Genomic DNA, 17,995 nt, shown 5'->3' on the forward strand with positions numbered 1-17,995 from the left:
CGAAGGGGAAACCAGGGAATGGAGCAAGGTTCTAAATTCTCTAAGGAGCGGCACACTTCCTCCAGCAAGGCTGCACCTCCTAAAGGTTCCACAGCCTCCCCAAATAGCAACGCCAACTGAGGACAGCATGTTCAAATATATCTGGCTCTGGGGAACATTTACTGTACAAACCACATCGAGGTTATAAAGGTGGAGAAGAAGACAAAGAGAACAAATGGCATGAACTCTACACTCTTCCCATCCAAACTGCGGTCATACCTACTCAAGCCAGCCCAGTCATGAGAACCGCCTACCAAGGTCCACCATGAGTCTTCTCCACCAAGGTTAGGGAGAGGGTGTCATGTGACATTGAAGCTTCTGGTCAGGGTCTCTGCCAACCACTTTTTGATGTATGTGGACCCCAAGGACAATAGCTAACATAATTGAAGTCTGTATGATATTTTCCAGAGAGTTTATCATCTGGCTATGAAAAGAGGAAATGTGTTCCTGTAATATGTGAGCTATTGTTATTCTTCATGACATTATAAAATTTTAAATATACAAAAAATATAAAATAGGGAACAACTGTTTATGTATTACCCTGTGATGTGACATTAAAATGTTGAAGGTTATCGACATTATTAGGCCTTCAGGACCTCAGTACATGTTACACTAGGTTTTATGACTGCTCTCTGCCCATTTGCAAAAATAACTTCACTGAAACATCCGTCAAACATTCCTTTCATTCGTCTTGTCATGCTTTCTCGTACATAAATAACAGAGGGAATTTGTGTGGTGTTCCAGTTACAGTGTGGTAAGTTATTCTGTATGTTTTCTACAACGTTTCCTAGAATGTTTGAGGCTTCATGTCAGAATCTCTGACAACCACTTCTAATACAATAAAAAATAACTTTGCATTTAATAATACCACCTAAGAACACCTAAATGATTTATTTGCTTCCATTGCTCCATAAGAACTCAATCACGTGGGCAAACCCAGGCTTTATTGACACTCCTCCTACTGATGGAAACTGGACCTTTTTGGAGTCAAAGAAATTTCATAGTATAATGAGTGTTTTCTAGCACTTTTTATCCTGGTGGTGTGTACTACTGACAAAAATCCTCTGTGTGTCTGTCAAATAATGCATACCTGTATGAAAACACACCTATATGCATTTTTATACATGCACCTCCCTTTTATTCATGATTGAGCTCACAGGTTAAAGGTCCTGAATCTATGGCCTGTGTGAGGCTGGGGTCACCTTCCCTGACCTGTGTTGTCTTCACTTGACTGATTCCAACTCACACAGACTCAAAAGGAGTTGAAATGTCTTCCTGCTCTGCCAGCTTTTGGATCAGGACAAGATGCTCACCATGAGAAGACTTAGTATCGGCAGTAAACCTTCAGTATTTTGTACCTGGGGCTGTTTTCAGAATTAGTCGTGGTGTGCAGAGTCTGTTTCCTCTCTATCAGTGTTGATAATTGTCATTCAAACCCAGCCACTGTTGCCCACTTTTCTCTGATATTGGGTTATTTTTTTTTTTAACAGAGTAGTCCCATTTACCTTTGTGTCTTTGTTCCTCAGAGTGGACAGGTCTGACTTTGGCCTGATTTTAATCTAAGATTGGTAAATATTCAAGTCTTTTACAGAGTAAGACTTTATGTATCTGTGCATCTTCTTGAGGGCATTCGTTGCATATTTCATTAATCTCTTGACTTGTTTTTATTTCTTCCTTTATTGCTCTCTAACTCTGCTTCGTGGGTTTGCTTTCACTCTTTTGAATTCAACACTTGGCTCATTAACTTGCCATCTAAGTCTTACTGGCCGATTAGTGAGTGTCTCCCCAGAGGCTTGTAAGTTGAAGTTTGGTCCCAGATGGTGGCACAACTGAGATGTAGCTGGATCATGAGGTACTAAGGTTTCCTATGGAAATTTCTTTAAATGAATCTGAAGGGGCTCAGTTGTGATCTGATTCCAAATATCTTCAGTTGTGTTATGATTTTTCTTTCTTTCTTTCTTTCTTTCTTTCTTTCTTTCTTTCTTTCTTTCTTTCTTTCTTTTTTTTTGCCATATGAGGCACAGAAAACCACTTTAAATTGGTTTCCAAGGCATGGCTAAATTTTCTCGAGTATTATTTATTCATAATGAGTTACTACATTAATGAGAGCCACAGAATCGACTTCACATATTTAGATGGCTTTTTAGTCTAGAAAATGATGATTAAAAATAATCACATTAATCTTCACAGACCTTGAACTACAGATCACACAGGAGTTTTCTAGCAGGTCAATGGAACTTCAACAAAAACACCTCTGTCAGATGAAAGTCAAGACCAGCCATAGGAGCAAGCCCCTGAAAACATTCAAGAGAGCAGCATCCTATAGACTTTGCTACAGTCTTCCTTAGAGTTCTTTCTTTAGTAATACAAAAAAAGAGCTATCATATCCAAATTGCCATTTTTTAATAAGAACTTAATGAGAGAAAAACCCAGGAACATCTCTAGTGAATGATGCAATAATGCTGGTATAGTTGCCATGCTGTTGAAGGTTGTTATTACAGTCCCCATCCTGGGGCACTGTTACTAAAGTCCCCAAGATGAGACAGTGTTGTTATTGCAGTCCCTATGCTGAGACAGTGTTTTTGCTCCAGTCACCATGCTGAGACAGTGTTGTTATTACAGTCCCCATGCTGAGACAGTGTTGTTACTACAGACACCATGCTGAGACAGTGTTGTTACTACAGACACCATGCTGAGACAGTGTTGTTACTACAGTCCCCATGCTGAGACAGTGTTGTTACTACAGTCACCATGCTGAGACAGGGTTGTTACTACAGACACCATGCTGAGACAGTGTTGTTATTACAGACACCATGCTGAGACAGTGTTGTTATTACAGTCCCCATGCTGAGACAGTGTTGTACAGTCCCCATGCTGAGACAGTGTTGTTACTCCAGTCCCAATGCTGAGACAGTGTTGTTACTCCAGTCCCCATGCTGAGACAGTGTTGTTACTCCAGTCCCCATGCTGAGACAGTGTTGTTACTCCAGTCCCCATGCTGAGACAGTGTTGTTACTCCAGTCACCATGCTGAGACAGTGTTGTTACTCCAGTCCCCATGCTGAGACAGTGTTGTTACTCCAGTCACCATGCTGAGACAGTGTTGTTACTACAGTCACCATGCTGAGACAGTGTTGTTACTACAGACACCATGCTGAGACAGTGTTGTTACTCCAGTCACCATGCTGAGACAGTGTTGTTACTCCAGTCCCTATGCTGAGACAGTGTTGTTACTCCAGTCACCATGCTAAGACAGTGTTGTTACTCCAGTCCCTATGCTGAGACAGTGTTGTTACTCCAGTCCCCATGCTGAGACAGTGTTGTTACTACAGTCACCATGCTGAGGCAGTGTTTTTGCTCCAGTTACCATGCTCAGACAGTGTTGTTGGTTCAGTCACCATGCTGAGACAGTGTTGTTACTTCAGTCACCATGCTGAGACAGTGTTGTTACTACAGTCCCCATGCTGAGACAGTGTTGTTACTCCAGTCATCATGCTGAGACAGTGTTGTTACTACAGTCCCCATGCTGAGACAGTGTTGTTACTACAGTCATCATGCTGAGACAGTGTTGTTATTACAGTCACCATGCTGAGACAGTGTTGTTGGTTCAGTCACCATGCTGAGACAGGGTTGTTACTACAGTCACCATGTTGAGACAGTGTTGTTACTCCAGTCACCATGCTGAGACAGTGTTGTTACTACAGTCACCATGCTGAGACAGTGTTGTTACTACAGTCACCATGCTGAGACAGTGTTGTTGCTCCAGTCACCATGCTGAGACAGTGTTGTTGCTTCAGTCACCATGCTGAGACAGTGTTGTTGCTTCAGTCACCATGCTGATAAAGTGTTGTTGCTCCAGTCACCATGCTGATACAGTGTTGTTGCTCCAGTCACCATGCTGAGACAGTGTTGTTACTACAGTCACCATGCTGAGGCAGTGTTTTTGCTCCAGTCACCATGCTCAGATAGTGTTGTTGCTTCAGTCACCATGCTGAGACAGTGTTGTTGCTTCAGTCACCATGCTGAGACAGTGTTGTTACTACAGTCACCATGCTGAGACAGTGTTTTTGCTCCAGTCACCATGCTGAGACAGTGTTGTTGCTTCAGTCACCATGCTGATAAAGTGTTGTTACTCCAGTCACCATGCTCAGACAGTGTTGTTACTACAGTCACCATGCTGAGATAGTGTTGTTACTACAGTCACCATGTTGAGACAGTGTTGTTACTACAGTCACCATGCTGAGGCAGTGTTTTTGCTCCAGTCACCATGCTCAGACAGTGTTGTTGCTTCAGTCACCATGCTGATAAAGTGTTGTTACTCCAGTCACCATGCTGAGACAGTGTTGTTACTCCAGTCCCCGTGCTGAGACATTGTTGTTACTACAGTCACCATGCTGAGGCAGTGTTTTTGCTCCAGTCACCATGCTCAGATAGTGTTGTTGCTTCAGTCACCATGCTGAGACAGTGTTGTTGGTTCAGTCACCATGCTGAGACAGTGTTTTTATTACAGTCACCATGCTGAGACAGTGTTGTTGGTTCAGTCACCATGCTGAGACAGTGTTGTTGCTTCAGTCACCCTGCTGAGGCAGTGTTGTTGCTCCAGTCACCATGCTGAGGCAGTCTTGGTACAGTCACCCAGGTAATGTAAGCCTTTAGAACCAATTCGTCTTATATATATACCAATGCATGCCTTTGATCATAGGCCCACTTCCTCTTTTCACCTCAGCTTCCCATCACCAGTCATCTGCTCTTGATAACCGAATTACTTTATTTCTTATTCTTTCCCTTTTATGACCTTCATGTAATTCTGGGCCTGGCTTGTTTTACCTAGAACATATTCAAGTTCTTTTGCATAGCCTTGCAAGTAGAAGATATATTTGCTTTTTCTTTAAAGCTTGATAAATATTCCAATTTACTTTTTCTATACATTCAATTACCTGTTGGTAATTATTATCAAACCCCAGCTCTCATGAACAAGGCTGAAATGAGCAGGGCAGTAGAAGGAACTTCTTAGTTCTTTGGGATGTAGATGACCGCAGAAATGGGTCTGTTAGCCCATGGATGTTTCCTCTTTGGGGTTTAGGGGCCTCCAATTAAGGCCAGCATTACTTTACCATCTGGTAACACTGGGTAATGACTCTGTTCCTCTATATACTCACCAACACTTACCATCCTTAATGCTATACAACATTCATATAGCAGTTATAGCTGACTCATATAGATGAAATGTTTCCATGTTTGTAGGCAAAGAATTGATATGGTTAAAGATTCAATATGATTTTTTTAATTAAGTCAATTTATTGTAACAGTTGACTTAGGCATCTGCAATGGTCACTTCAACTTCACTCCTGGCTCAATACTGATTGAAGTAATGTTGCTAACAATCTCAGAAGGACTGCGCAAATCATTGAGTTGCTTGTGAATCCTCATTTGGAAATGATCCCATGTCTTAGAACCTTCACCACATCATCATCGAATGATTCTTAGTGCCTTGGTACCTATGTGCCCTGGTCCTTTCACTTTCTGACTCTTTTCCTTTGCACCTCTGATAAAGTCTTCACAAACCTTCTCCAGTGACTTCCCATTGCCACTAGTGTGATTTGAATTTGGTAAATCTCCACTTTGGGCTCCAAGGGTGTCTTTCTGGTATCTTTAAATGCTATGGCTGAGGGGCAGCTTCCTGACCAACTTGACCTACTTGTTCCTCAGCATGAGCAAACAGCAGTGATTCAGGACAGAGCAGACTGAACAGAGCTCAGAGGTATGCACTTCAGAAAGGTCAATGTGATTCTTATCAAACAGTGTTATCAATTTTCTGACTCATACTAGATGGAAAAGTAGGAAGGTATATATAGGAAAACAAACACATGATAGAGGAGGTAATGGATGCAAAACAAACAAACAAAACCACCAATAACCAAAGCCAAGATAGGAAGTAGTGGGGCAGGATTCCCCCCCCTCACAGCCATCAGGAAGAAACGATGCTACTGCTGCCTGGATATTACTCTTCTTCTTCCATAGTTCCAGGAAAGAAATATTATCTGAAGCCACTGTGGTCATTGTTTGAGGATCACTAAGAACCCAACACACCCTCCTCATTCATACTGTACCTTGTAGCACCTTGTCAGAGACAGCATTGACACTGGGAAGCCCCCTACTTTCTCTACCATTCTCCAGAGTGATACCAAATGTCTGACATATCCTGGGGGCGAGAAAATACACATGGATGTTCCCTTCACTGACCTGGGCTCTGTTACAGCCTGCCTCACATTCACAGACCTTGGACAACAACATGGCTGCTGCTGTTTCCATGCACTGACTTTGTGCCTGACACTTGCAGGCAGCGAGTACTGCACTGAGTCCAACTCTTGAGAAAGAGAAGCAATGGGCTGAATGCTTGGACCAGAGTCCTTTAGTGACCTGGTGGGTCTGAGTCATAGTGACCCAGCTTTGGAACATGTGGCTTCCTTTACTCCAATTTGAAGTGACAGAATTAGTAAGTTGTGAGTGTCAGCATACTCACTGGTACGTTAACCTGCCACTTTGTTTTAGCTGAGCTAAAGCCAGCTAAATAGGACAAGGAGGCTCAATGCTGTGTTAGCAGGAGCCAGAGAGGAATGAGTACACCAGGATTGGGGCTGACCTCTCTTGACAACTGACTATAAATCTGCTATATCTACAGCAATCTCTGACAAGTCCCCTGAATGGGCAAGTAGTATCCCTGACTACACAAAACTTGCCCAACCCTTGTCCACGCTCTTACATCCCAGAGCCCTGCCATCCAGTCTCCTGATGACTCTCCCTCATGCAGCTGCACACTCCTCAGCAGCTGTCCCTGGCTGTCAGAGGTCAGAGTCTCTCCTGTCTGTGCACAAAGCTCAGGACGACTAATGGAATCCATTGCTACAAGATCAATACCTTCTTCAGTGTTTGTCCATCATTTGTACTGAGGCAGGCACTAAGACAAAGCATTAGCCAATATTTTTTATTGGATGGCAGCCAGAGTCGTAGAAAGCAGGTTTTAATTTCCCCTCTTTATGAGTTTCCAAGGAGACCAGTCAGATAACAAAGGATGTGCTCCGCCAAGGACGTGCCCTCCACCTCTCTGTTCTGTTTGCTCCTACAGCCCCACTCACATGCAGTTTGTTGTCAAACATGCCTTGGTGATAGAGCTTTAGCTACTCACTATCTGGATGCCCTGGGCTCCATGCAGTTCCTTGGCATCTCCAACCACGGCTCTGAGGGAACAGAGTAGGAAGGCAGGAAGGTGTTAATCCTGTGCAGCCACAATTTTCTCCATGCACTGCCAGTATGGTGGCAGACAGCAGCTATCTTTGCTAACTCTTCTATACAGAGTCCCAGAGTACAGTGTTTTCTGGGCTCCTGTGCATCAGTGAGGACCAGCACTGACTGTGGACAGGAAGAATTGGCAAGCAGCTCCTGTGCCAGATCCTGTGGCTATGTGATGGCTTCCCAGAGCTGGCACTACGGAAACTGCAAGGCCCACAGACTGTGCTAGCACTGTGACCTGATCATCTCCACACCTGGACATCCAGGTCTTAGAGCTGACTGACCCCCCATCCTGCCCCTTTAAGTAAGCATTCTCAAGACACAGCACTCCACATGGCCTCTAGGCTGGCCTCAGCAATTCTCAGTGTCTCATGGATGTAAATACAGGGCTACCCCTCTCTCCTCATAGGAGGATGCTTTGAGAAAGTTAGCTTCCTGTTCACATCACTCAGCCATGCAGTGTCTGGCCATGCCACTGAACCCTCCAAGCATAGTTTTCTGCCCATTGTCAGCATTTGCTTTGCTTGAACCAGACTTTCCATAACAACAGTCCTATTCAAATGGGGAGCAGAAAAGAGAAGGTCCTACTGCTGCCTCAGTAGGACCAACAGTGTCTTTGCTAGGGTTACAGTAGACACAGCCTTTTGCCCACACCTGACTTGGAAGTAGAGAACAGGACCCCAACATCAGTTAAAGAGGTTACATTTCTCCACACCTTCCTGTTTTTCCATCCTGCCAACCATAGCTGTTTCCAGCCCTCCTACTTCTTGTTTCTTACCTCACCTGTCTTCAGTCAAAAAGCTCAAACCCCAGGCTGGAAACATGATTTAGACGCTAAATGTTTGATCTTCCAGGGTTTTGCTCCTGTACTCATGTCAGGAGATTCACAACTGTCTGCACCTCCAGCTCCTAGGAATCTGTGGCCCCTGTGGATGCCAGCACACATGTACACATGTACAACACACTGATACAATTGTGTGCACCTTCCCAAGTCAACTCTTGAACATCTAATGTGCCTCAGGGAGTGGCCATCCTAGTGTCCATTGGACAATGTGCAGCCTCTCCACCCTTCCCACTGCCTACTCACTCCTCTTGATTCACATCCAACACATGTCTTTGGACAATGGCCTCAAATTTCTCTATTGTACTCTTTGTAGCTCCCCAGCTAAGTATGGCTGTGTCATCAGAACCCCTATAATGTCACCACTACAAAGCACCATCCCACTTATCCTGTCTGTCCTATCTCTATCCCCAACTCATGACCAGCCATTAACATTCTCAAATAAGTTTTTATGGCAACGGTTTGTACAGTAACCTGTAGTTGAAGGGCCTCAAGTGTCAGATGACTCTGATAAACCCTACAGCATGGCCTCCCACCCCAACTTAAGTCACAGCATGTAGATATTCTTCTTACGATCAGTAGAGACCATAGCTATCTTCCTTTCCCATGAGCAGTGAAGGAAACTTCCAGTGACCTTTGTGTATGGTGACCCCAGATTGTTGCAGCAGAATGAGGAGGGTCATAGTGGGGCCTTTAACTCTTTCTAATCAGATGTGATTAGTAAGGGCAAAGGCCACAGACACACAAGTGCATGAAAGTGGGCAGTTACAAAACACACCTCATCTCTGAGCTCAAAATGAGCCATTTCTTCCTTTCTTCTGGCTCTATTTCTCTTCACCATTGTCTCATAGGAGCCTCCTTTTCCCCACATCCCTCAAAGCTTCTCTTCCACAGGCAAGGCTCAGCTTCTGTGAAGGCTGCCAAGCCTTCAGCTTAGCACTCATCAGCCAACATAGCTGCAAGTGCATTCTATTTTCCTGGGCCTTCAATCTTCAAACATTCAACCTTATCTAAAACCAAGGACACATGTAAATCTACATTAGCTTCATAGCTGAAACTATCTGGCAATTCTGGACAATGTTTTCACATGGCACTAATTGGCTGGGGCCAGTGGTGTGAGACTGAGGACTCTGTCTCCCTTCCATCTGCTGAGAGTGTGTAGTTTACTATTATGCTTGAACTGCCTGACTTATATAGGAGTCTCATTTGTGAAAATCTTTACCCCACAACATTTAAAAGCAGGCCAGTAGAAGGCAGCCCATTCATTGGGCAGAACCATGATGAATAGGATTAATACTTCTTATATAAAGAAGTCAGAGAGGCTACTCCTCCCTTTCCTCCTGAAGGAGAATGAGACTCAGCCATCTGTATCCTTTAAGAACCCAATCAGGTGATCTTGTGTGTTGCATTCCCTGACCTATGAGAAAAAAACAAACTGCTGTCTCCAAGCTTCCCTGTTCAGATGGAGACAAGAACTGAACAGTCACTGGCTCACACAGGACAGGAAAGCTAGTAGCACAGGCCTTTAGGAATCTGTTTTTACAGTTCTGAGGGACAGGTTGAGTACAAGGGTCTAGGAGTCCTTGTGACTCTAACTGTTACAGATCATGGTCCAGGAGTATGAGGGATCCTCCTTAGATTGCTAGGCAACTCTCTGCCTTTCTCTGTTTCTGTCTCTCTGCCTCTTCTCCCCTCCTACTCCTGATTGTAGCCTACAATATTATCCTTAATGATTTAATACATGTTGAATTTTTATATGACTTGTAAAAATGGATAGGAAATGTACTCATTTTATAGCTAAGAGGTATAAATAATAGCTGACCATTTACATCTCAGTGATAACACTAAATGGTTAGAGTATGATATTTAGGAGCTAAGTGTTTGGGGGGTAGGAAGAGCAATTTCTTACACACTTTAGTAAGGTTAAACACCAGAGAGAAGAGGTTCCCTTACAAGAGCTAAAACAAACCAACAAACCTACTTTCTACTGCACATCTGGTGGGACAGCAAGTGACACTGGGGTGGTGGCAGGTCACACATGCACGGACTCTCTACATGGTCAATACAATTTGCCCCACATCACCATGAAGATACAGATGCTAACTTTATCTCCCAGCTACATGCAAGTGAGTAGAAGCCTCACAGGGTTAAGTAATCTGTGCTATCACAAACAAGAAAGAACAGAGACAAAGCTACTGTTCTAAAGTCTGGACTGAAGACACTGTACTTCCTTTCAGCTCAGGGATGTGGAAGAGACAGGCACTCTCTGTGCTCAAACACTTGCCTACCTGGCACTACTCAGTCTGTATGCTAGCCAGGGTCTTTTGACAAGAACGAAACAGGCAGGAATCATCAGCCTAGCAGGGGGCAAAGCCATAGGGAGAAAAGTCACCTAAGATAACAAGACAAGTCTTCCCCAAGCTGTACCTACTGTCCAACTGATAGAATATCCATGCTTTGCTCTTCACAGGTAAGGACCCTGTCACAATAACTGCCCCTGCCCTTGTAGGCTGTGGAAAGTAGGTACTAAACAGATGGCTTTCATTGCCTGCCCTCAGCATTATTGAGTTTTCCATACAGCACCCAAGATGGGACCAATGGTCATGACATGCCATCTGGATGTGCCTTGGCTGGTCCTCATGTTCCAGTCACAACCTATGTCCCTCTAAAATGACTATTCCATGTCGGAGGCTGGCCCATGAGCTTGCCTCCTGTCCTGCCCTCAGTGAAGCAGCCCTTCCATCTTTAGGTCTTCGAAAGATGTGTTAAGGGATGATGTCACTTGCAACTGAAGGTGTTGCTTCAGTGCATGACTCAAAGCACAACGGTGGGACATTTAGGGGACACAGCACATGACTTAAAGCACAGCACGGGGACATTTAGAGGACACAGTTAGCTGCCCAGGACACTGTCTGGGTCTTTGCACACAGTATTCACATCAGGATATGCAAGAGAATGTGATAGAAATGTAATGAGCACAGGTACAGCATGATGACCTATTTATCCCTTGGTGACAATCCAGTGAAATAGGTGCTTGGAAATTTCCATTTAGCCAGTAGCAAGTCCTGTCCTTGCTAATATGACTCAAGGTTGGCAGGAGTGTGGTGTTCAGAACCCTTCTGAGTGACTAGCAGGACACAAAGTTTGAAGATGAAAGGAGCTCAGATTGTGGAGCCCTGTGTGGATGTGGGACTGCACTTGCTAACTCTGTGGTCTTCTCTCCCATGAGAGAAGCTCATGGGCTTTGGTAATGTCATGAATGCCCTCACCATCTTCACATTCTCTCTTTACCAAGTAGCTTAGGCAAAACAGAAGAATCATGACCAAGGTTCCACAAAGTCATTTTAGATGTGTGTCTTTTCCAGAGTCTCTTCTACCAATTGCAACAAGCTAGACTGCACAGCTTCCCAGGGGAGACCAGGTGGAGGTATCAGAACTGGTCTATAAGAAGTTAAGCCTTTGTGGAAAACTAGACTCTCCCTCAAGGTTCCTTGCTCCCAGATTTTCTCAGTCTCTGGGAATGTGAATGTCCATCATAGGCCTCAACCTCTACACTGTTTGATCATAGATCCACAAATATAGGTCAGCCATGCACATAGCACTTGGTAGAAGAGTAGTATCATAGTACCACAGTGCATCAGTAGCGGGGGTTCTTCAATGCTCTGCAGTCACCCTCATCTCCACAGACCATCTGAGGATGGATGATATTTAGTCATTCTTCAAAGACACAATCTGAAATGATCCAGTAAAGGCGGCGCCTGCAGAAGCATGGTGGGAGCTGCTACTGCCATCAGACTTGAAAGTCTGAGACTAACGAGCAGACTTGTCTGTGATGTAGATGCCATCGGTCTTCTTGGGAAAAGGCACAAGATACATGCCACATTTGTTAAACCCTTTACTGAGGTTCAATCATCAAACGACATCAGAGGCTCAATAGACTTAACTGATTCCACGGAAAGACACATCTTATAATTTATCCTTTTTAAATTCCCATGCATGTACACTGTGCCTCTGTCTGTCATGTCCCATGCCTCTGTGGACAGTGGTGGGACACTGTAATCATCTACTTGTCATGGGGCAGAATCACAGGCACATGCCACCACAGCCAACTCTGTCTTTATCCTACCTAAATTTAGTTTCTATTTGATTCCTTGTATCTGGACTTTCGCAGTTACCTCCTGATGGTCTCTATCCTTTTGGTCCAGCTTGTGTTTGTCTGTTTGTGAAAGTATTCACCTCAACAGCCTTTTCCGCAGGGGCAGTTCCTGCAAGATACTCACGGACAGCATCGTTCGCATTCTAACAGTGTGCTATTCCCTAAGGAGCTGCATGGTGGAACCAATTACTCCTGTTGTTTCTTTTCATTATCCCTTTATTCATTTGTCTAGTGCTTATTATGAGGCAGGCTCTGGGTTAAGTGACGGCCATCTGCTACTTCATCATGTCACAAACCTCCCAGAAACTCCGAGCTGGAAACCAATGCTCTGCTTCTCAGATGAGAATGCAGTTGAAGTAGGAGATCTACAGTAGGTCGCATGCTCTCCGTCCTTGGCTATAGTCCTAACGACATGTGTTACTACATGCTCCGATGCATCAACAGCTTTGCAGCTCCTGTGCCTAGGCTGGGGTTCAGTAGACCCAGGTTAGCTGCAGACAATCTATCCCAGCTCAAACTGTGATCAGAACAGCAATTTTACTGTACCCATTAGATCACCAAGTGGGGATTTTTGTCTTTTTAATGCTAACTTCCCTCAAGGTCTTACATTTTATCATTAAAGGAACTGTCAGGCAACAGATGATGTGAGGTCTGCAGCTTCACATCTCCCTTGTTAGTCAGGTGTGTACCAAGGAAAAAACCCTAGACCGTGGTCTCATTCAACACTGAGAATGGTTACACAATGCCAAGGGCAGAGATTAGGAACAGCCAAGAATACTGAGATGGAATGCCCAGGCCACTGACAGGATGTTGACTTTTAACAAAAGACTTCAATACTGATTATATTGCCAGTGGGTTCTTTTTTTATTATTTTAGACACCAAAGAGGCAGTGGATAAAAAGACATCAATGTTAGATCCTAGCCAAAATACACACAGCATATCTTAACAAAAATGGAATACATGTCATCAAATTGTACATGAAGCTGTTATTTTTCCATGTGATCCAGCGTATGATCACAGAAGCCTAGCCATGTTTCCCTCCTAGGTTTGAGACCTGAGTTCTACCTTGACCCAAGTGTTTCCTGCTGCTCATGGAGACCATTCTTGGGTAAATGATGGATGCCTCACTCCAGTGATGCAAACGGGAGTCAACCTAGACTCTTTGAGGAACTAACTCTCAAGTAGATGAGGGAAGATTTCCTGGTGCCTAGTACATAGAAATATAACATGAGTTACCCAAAGCCTCCAAGTTACAAATGGCTGAAGACGAGTTTCTATAAATGTTTTTATGTGTGTTGACCAATACAGTAGGTTTGAAACAGGCAGGTGAGAAGATATGGGAGAAGACTTGAGACAAAAAGAAAGAACAGGTCAAAACTCAAACATGGACAATCACATGAACTACTTTACCTGACCAGAGCAAAGAGGCAGAGACAGGAGAGCAGCCGACACACGAACCAGCACCCAAGGTCATGGGATCTGCAATCTGTTAGCAAACACTGAAAAATGAGAGTTTAAACCAGAAAGCAACAAGCAAGAGTCTGATGGGGTAGGGTAATAAGGAATGCTTCTAATGCACTGTCATGAGCACAGACTTCAGAAGCAATTAGGCCTGACACTGAGCGTCTTCACCACTGGGAGTGTTCATTAAAGGCACCCTACGGACCCCTGTAGCTAGTAACCCTCTGGAGGAGCAGACAGTAGTTGCACCAACAAGAAGGCCTCCATTGTGGTTGAAGTTGAAGATGCCTCTGGAATCTACACCAAGGAATGGAGAGAGTAAGATCAGGATGAAAGCTCAAAGTGGGAAAGACGCTGTGTCGGTGTTGATTGTAGATTTGAGTCTAGAATCACCTGGGAGACGGGCCTCTGGGCATGCCTGTGGGAGATTATCTTGATTGAGTTCATTGGGGGTGGGAAGAGACCCACCCACTGTGGTAGCACCGTTTACTGGCTGGGATCCCCTGGACAGGGCACATGAGAAAGGGGAGGTGAGCAGTGGTGTGAGCAGTGGTTTGAATTCATTCTCTTTGCACCCTGCTCATGAAGTTGATAGGACCAGCTGCTTCAAACTCCTGATATGTAGCCCCCCTCCCCATCGTTATGGACTGTTCTCTTAAACTACGAGCCAGATGAGGGCCTGTTCTCCTTTATGCTGCTTTGTCTAGAGAGGTTGGTCTGTGGCTATAATAACCTTAACATTGGTGGGGGTTGGGGAGGTCTATGGCTTTAGGAGATGTTCCCAAATAGAACTTAGTGTGGAAGAATTTGAAGGGTTTGTTTAGAAAAGTCCTTCAATGCTGTAAACAGAACTTAATGATATATTCTAATGGGAAACAGTAGTGCTCAAAGAAACACCAAAGAAAACCTAGAGCAACTTCTATGAGGGAGGGCCCTCTTAGGCACTGGGCTTAAGGCCAGTTGTATGATATTTTAGCCAAGAAGGTGGCCTTCTTTTGCCTGTGTCCTGAGAACCTGAGTTAAGCACAATTAAAGAAAATTGACTAATGTATCTGGAAGAAGGGAGGTGTTTGAGACTAAAGAGCATATAACAAAGCAGGAAGCTGTAACACCATGAGACTTGTGCTATTAAAGAGAAACTTGGCATTCCCCAATAAGAGATCAGAAAGGTGTCCTGAGGGCACAACCCCAGAGGCTACAACTCGGAAAACTGAAAATTTCCATGAAAGGAGAAAGCCTGAACTTGGAAGGCAACTGCTAGAGCCCTATGCTCCTCCAAAGAAACTCCATAGGAGAGTGTGTTCCCAGTGTCAGTGCACATGAATGATATAACCATGACACAGCGGCCCAGACTTTATCTCAGGCTAACAGCAGAACTTTGCAGTACTAGCCACACAGAACCAGCTCTGGAGGCATGAAATATGCAAAAGCAGGGAGGTCATGGACTCTTTCCGTGTGGTTTCAGAGAACAGCTCAGGTCAGGCAACAGGTAGCAGGTTGAAATTTCTATGAGGAGCTTAAAAGTCCATGGGAAAGCTGTGAAGTGGAAATCTAGTTGCCATGGAGACATCAAGATAGTGGAGATGTCAACCTGGGGCATCTATTGAAGACAGATACAGATGTGGAAAGAAGTGAGCCCATCAGAGGGTCCATGTATGCTATAGAAAGCAGATGTGGAGGGGCAGGGATATGAAAACCTTCCAGATCCCCAAAGATTCTGTTACAAGTCTGAGATGCCAGGCATCAGCATGTGGTGTTTCCCTCCTAGAGTCAGATACTACTTTGGATCAGATTCCCAATTCTCCCACTTTGGACTATAAACACTCCCTGTGCCATTATATGTTGTAATTATGTAAAATGTTTCATATTTTATGGTAGTTCACAGATAAGAGACTTTTACTTTTAAATTACTCAGCTATCAAAAACAATGACTTTATGAAATTCATAGGCAAATAGAGGGAACTGGAAAATATCATCCTGAGTGAGGTAACCCAATCACAGAAAAACACACATGGTATGCACTCATTGAGAAGTGGCTATTAGCCCAAATGCTTGAATTACCCTAGATGCACAGAACACATGAAACTCAAGACGGATGATCAAAATGCGAATGTTTCACTCCTTCTTTAAAAGGGGAACAAGAATACCCTTGGCAGGGAATAGGAAGGCAAAGATTAAAACAGAGGTCCAAGGAACACCCATTCAGAGCCTGCCCCACATGTGGCCCATACATATACAGCCACCCAATTAGACAAGATGGATGAAGCAAAGAAGTGCAGGCCAACAGAAACTGGATGTAGATCTCTCCTGAGAGACACAGCCAGAATACAGCAAATACATAGGCGAATGCCAGCAGCAAACCACTGAACTGAGAATGGGACCCCCATTGAAGGAATCAGAGAAAGGACTGGAAGAGCTTGAAGGGGCTCAAGACCCCATATGAACAACAATGCCAAGCAACCAGAGCTTCCAGGGACTAAGCCACTACCCAAAGACTATACATAGACTGACCCTGGACTCTAACCTCATAGGTAGCAATGAATAGCCTAGTAAGAGCACCAGTGGAAGGGGAAGCCCTTGGTCCTGCTAAGACTGAACCCCCAGTGAACGTGATTGTTGGGGGAGGGCGGTAATGGGGGGAGGATGGGGAGGGGAACACCCATATAGAAGGGGAAGGGGAGAGGTTAGGGGGATGTTGGCCTGGAAACCGGGAAAGGGAATAACATTCGAAATGTAAATAAGAAATACTCAAGTTAATAAAGAAAAGACGGAAAAAAAAATAAAATAAAATAAAGAAATAAATCTTTATAAAAAAAATCAGATTAACTATGGGGGTCTAAGGTTTTGACCTAAAAATGATGTATTTGGGTGTGAAGTTGGCACAGGATGATGGTTAGCATTAAGTGTCAACTCAATAGAAACTGGAATCACCTGGGAGACAGGCCTCTAGACACGTCTGTAGGGAATGTTCTTGATTCAGTTTGGTGAGATGGGAAGACCAAAGCACTGTGGGTAGCTCCTTCTCTAGTGGGTATTCTGGGCAGTGTGCATGAAGAAAGGTTGCTGAGCAGTGACCTGTACTCATATCTCTTTGCTTCCTGATTGTGGAGCTGATGGAACCAGCTACTTCAAACTACTGTCACTCTGTCTTTCCTGTCATGATGTACCCTTGACTATCAGCCAGAGGAAACCCATTTTATTATGGTGACAGGTAAAGAAACTAAGAAAGATGTTGTCCAGGAATCGATTGAATATACATCAATACATCCACCAGTGCAAGGTAAGAGATAAGTTTTCCAATGGCAATGTGCATAGAAACAGGCCACTGAATGAGCTACCACCATGGTAGAAATGAAAGGTGATGACACTTGGGAACGATGAGTCAGGCAAGGAAAAAAACCCAAGAGTTCAGGACAAGGAAGTAAAGAAATAAAAAGAACAGGGCTGAAGAGATAGTTTACCAATTACGAGCACCAGAGCACCAGGGTTCAAATCCAAGCACACGCACAGTGGCTGGCAACCATCTTTAACTGTAGTTCCAGGTAACCTAATGCCCTCTGTGTTCTTCATGGACACTGCACACACATAGTGCTCAGACACACATATGGGCAAATCACCCACATGCATGGAATGAAAATTGACAAGTCGTTTTATAAGAAGATGGGGAGGATCCGGAAGGGTTTCAGGGAGGTGAAAGAATATGACCAAGAATAAAAATTAACTAATTACAATAAAATAAAGAACAAAACATAATAAAGAACACAACTTAGGTGCTTTAAAAAAGAAAAGACAAAGGAATGACAAACTGCACCAAAGAAAGAATGGAGGCTTCTCAATTGTTACATACGTGCCAGGCTGCAAGAGCTGGCAAGAAACCACAGGTCACCATCTGCATTAACCCAGGATTAAACCCAAAGGAGAAACTTGAAGTACTTGCCACTTTATAAGGAGTGAAATCAAAATAAACACGTGTAACAGTAGAAAAATTAAAATATTCATATACTGTCACTCTCTGCAAATGGTGCATTGAAATTTCCTGAACCTGGCCAGTACAGGATCCTTTAGAGGCTGAGGGAACATATTGAACAGGACAGGGTTGGTGCTGTGAGCCTTGTTTTCTGCAGACCTTTCTCTGTGGAGAAGAACTAGGGTAGGGTTGTGTCTTCAAGGTTGTCAGGGACCAGAAATAAAGAACAGTTATTTAGCAC

The 17,995-nt window shown here is 44.1% G+C and overlaps 1 pseudogene; it reads right to left on the minus strand.

Annotated features, from left to right (window-relative positions):
• Positions 1–5,352: 5,352 nt before the first annotated feature.
• On the minus strand, positions 5,353–6,332 carry LOC116893537 (annotated as a pseudogene).
• Positions 6,333–17,995: the final 11,663 nt, after the last annotated feature.

This window comes from Rattus rattus, chromosome 2 (genome assembly GCF_011064425.1).
Source record: "Rattus rattus isolate New Zealand chromosome 2, Rrattus_CSIRO_v1, whole genome shotgun sequence".
Taxonomy (NCBI): domain Eukaryota; kingdom Metazoa; phylum Chordata; class Mammalia; order Rodentia; family Muridae; genus Rattus; species Rattus rattus.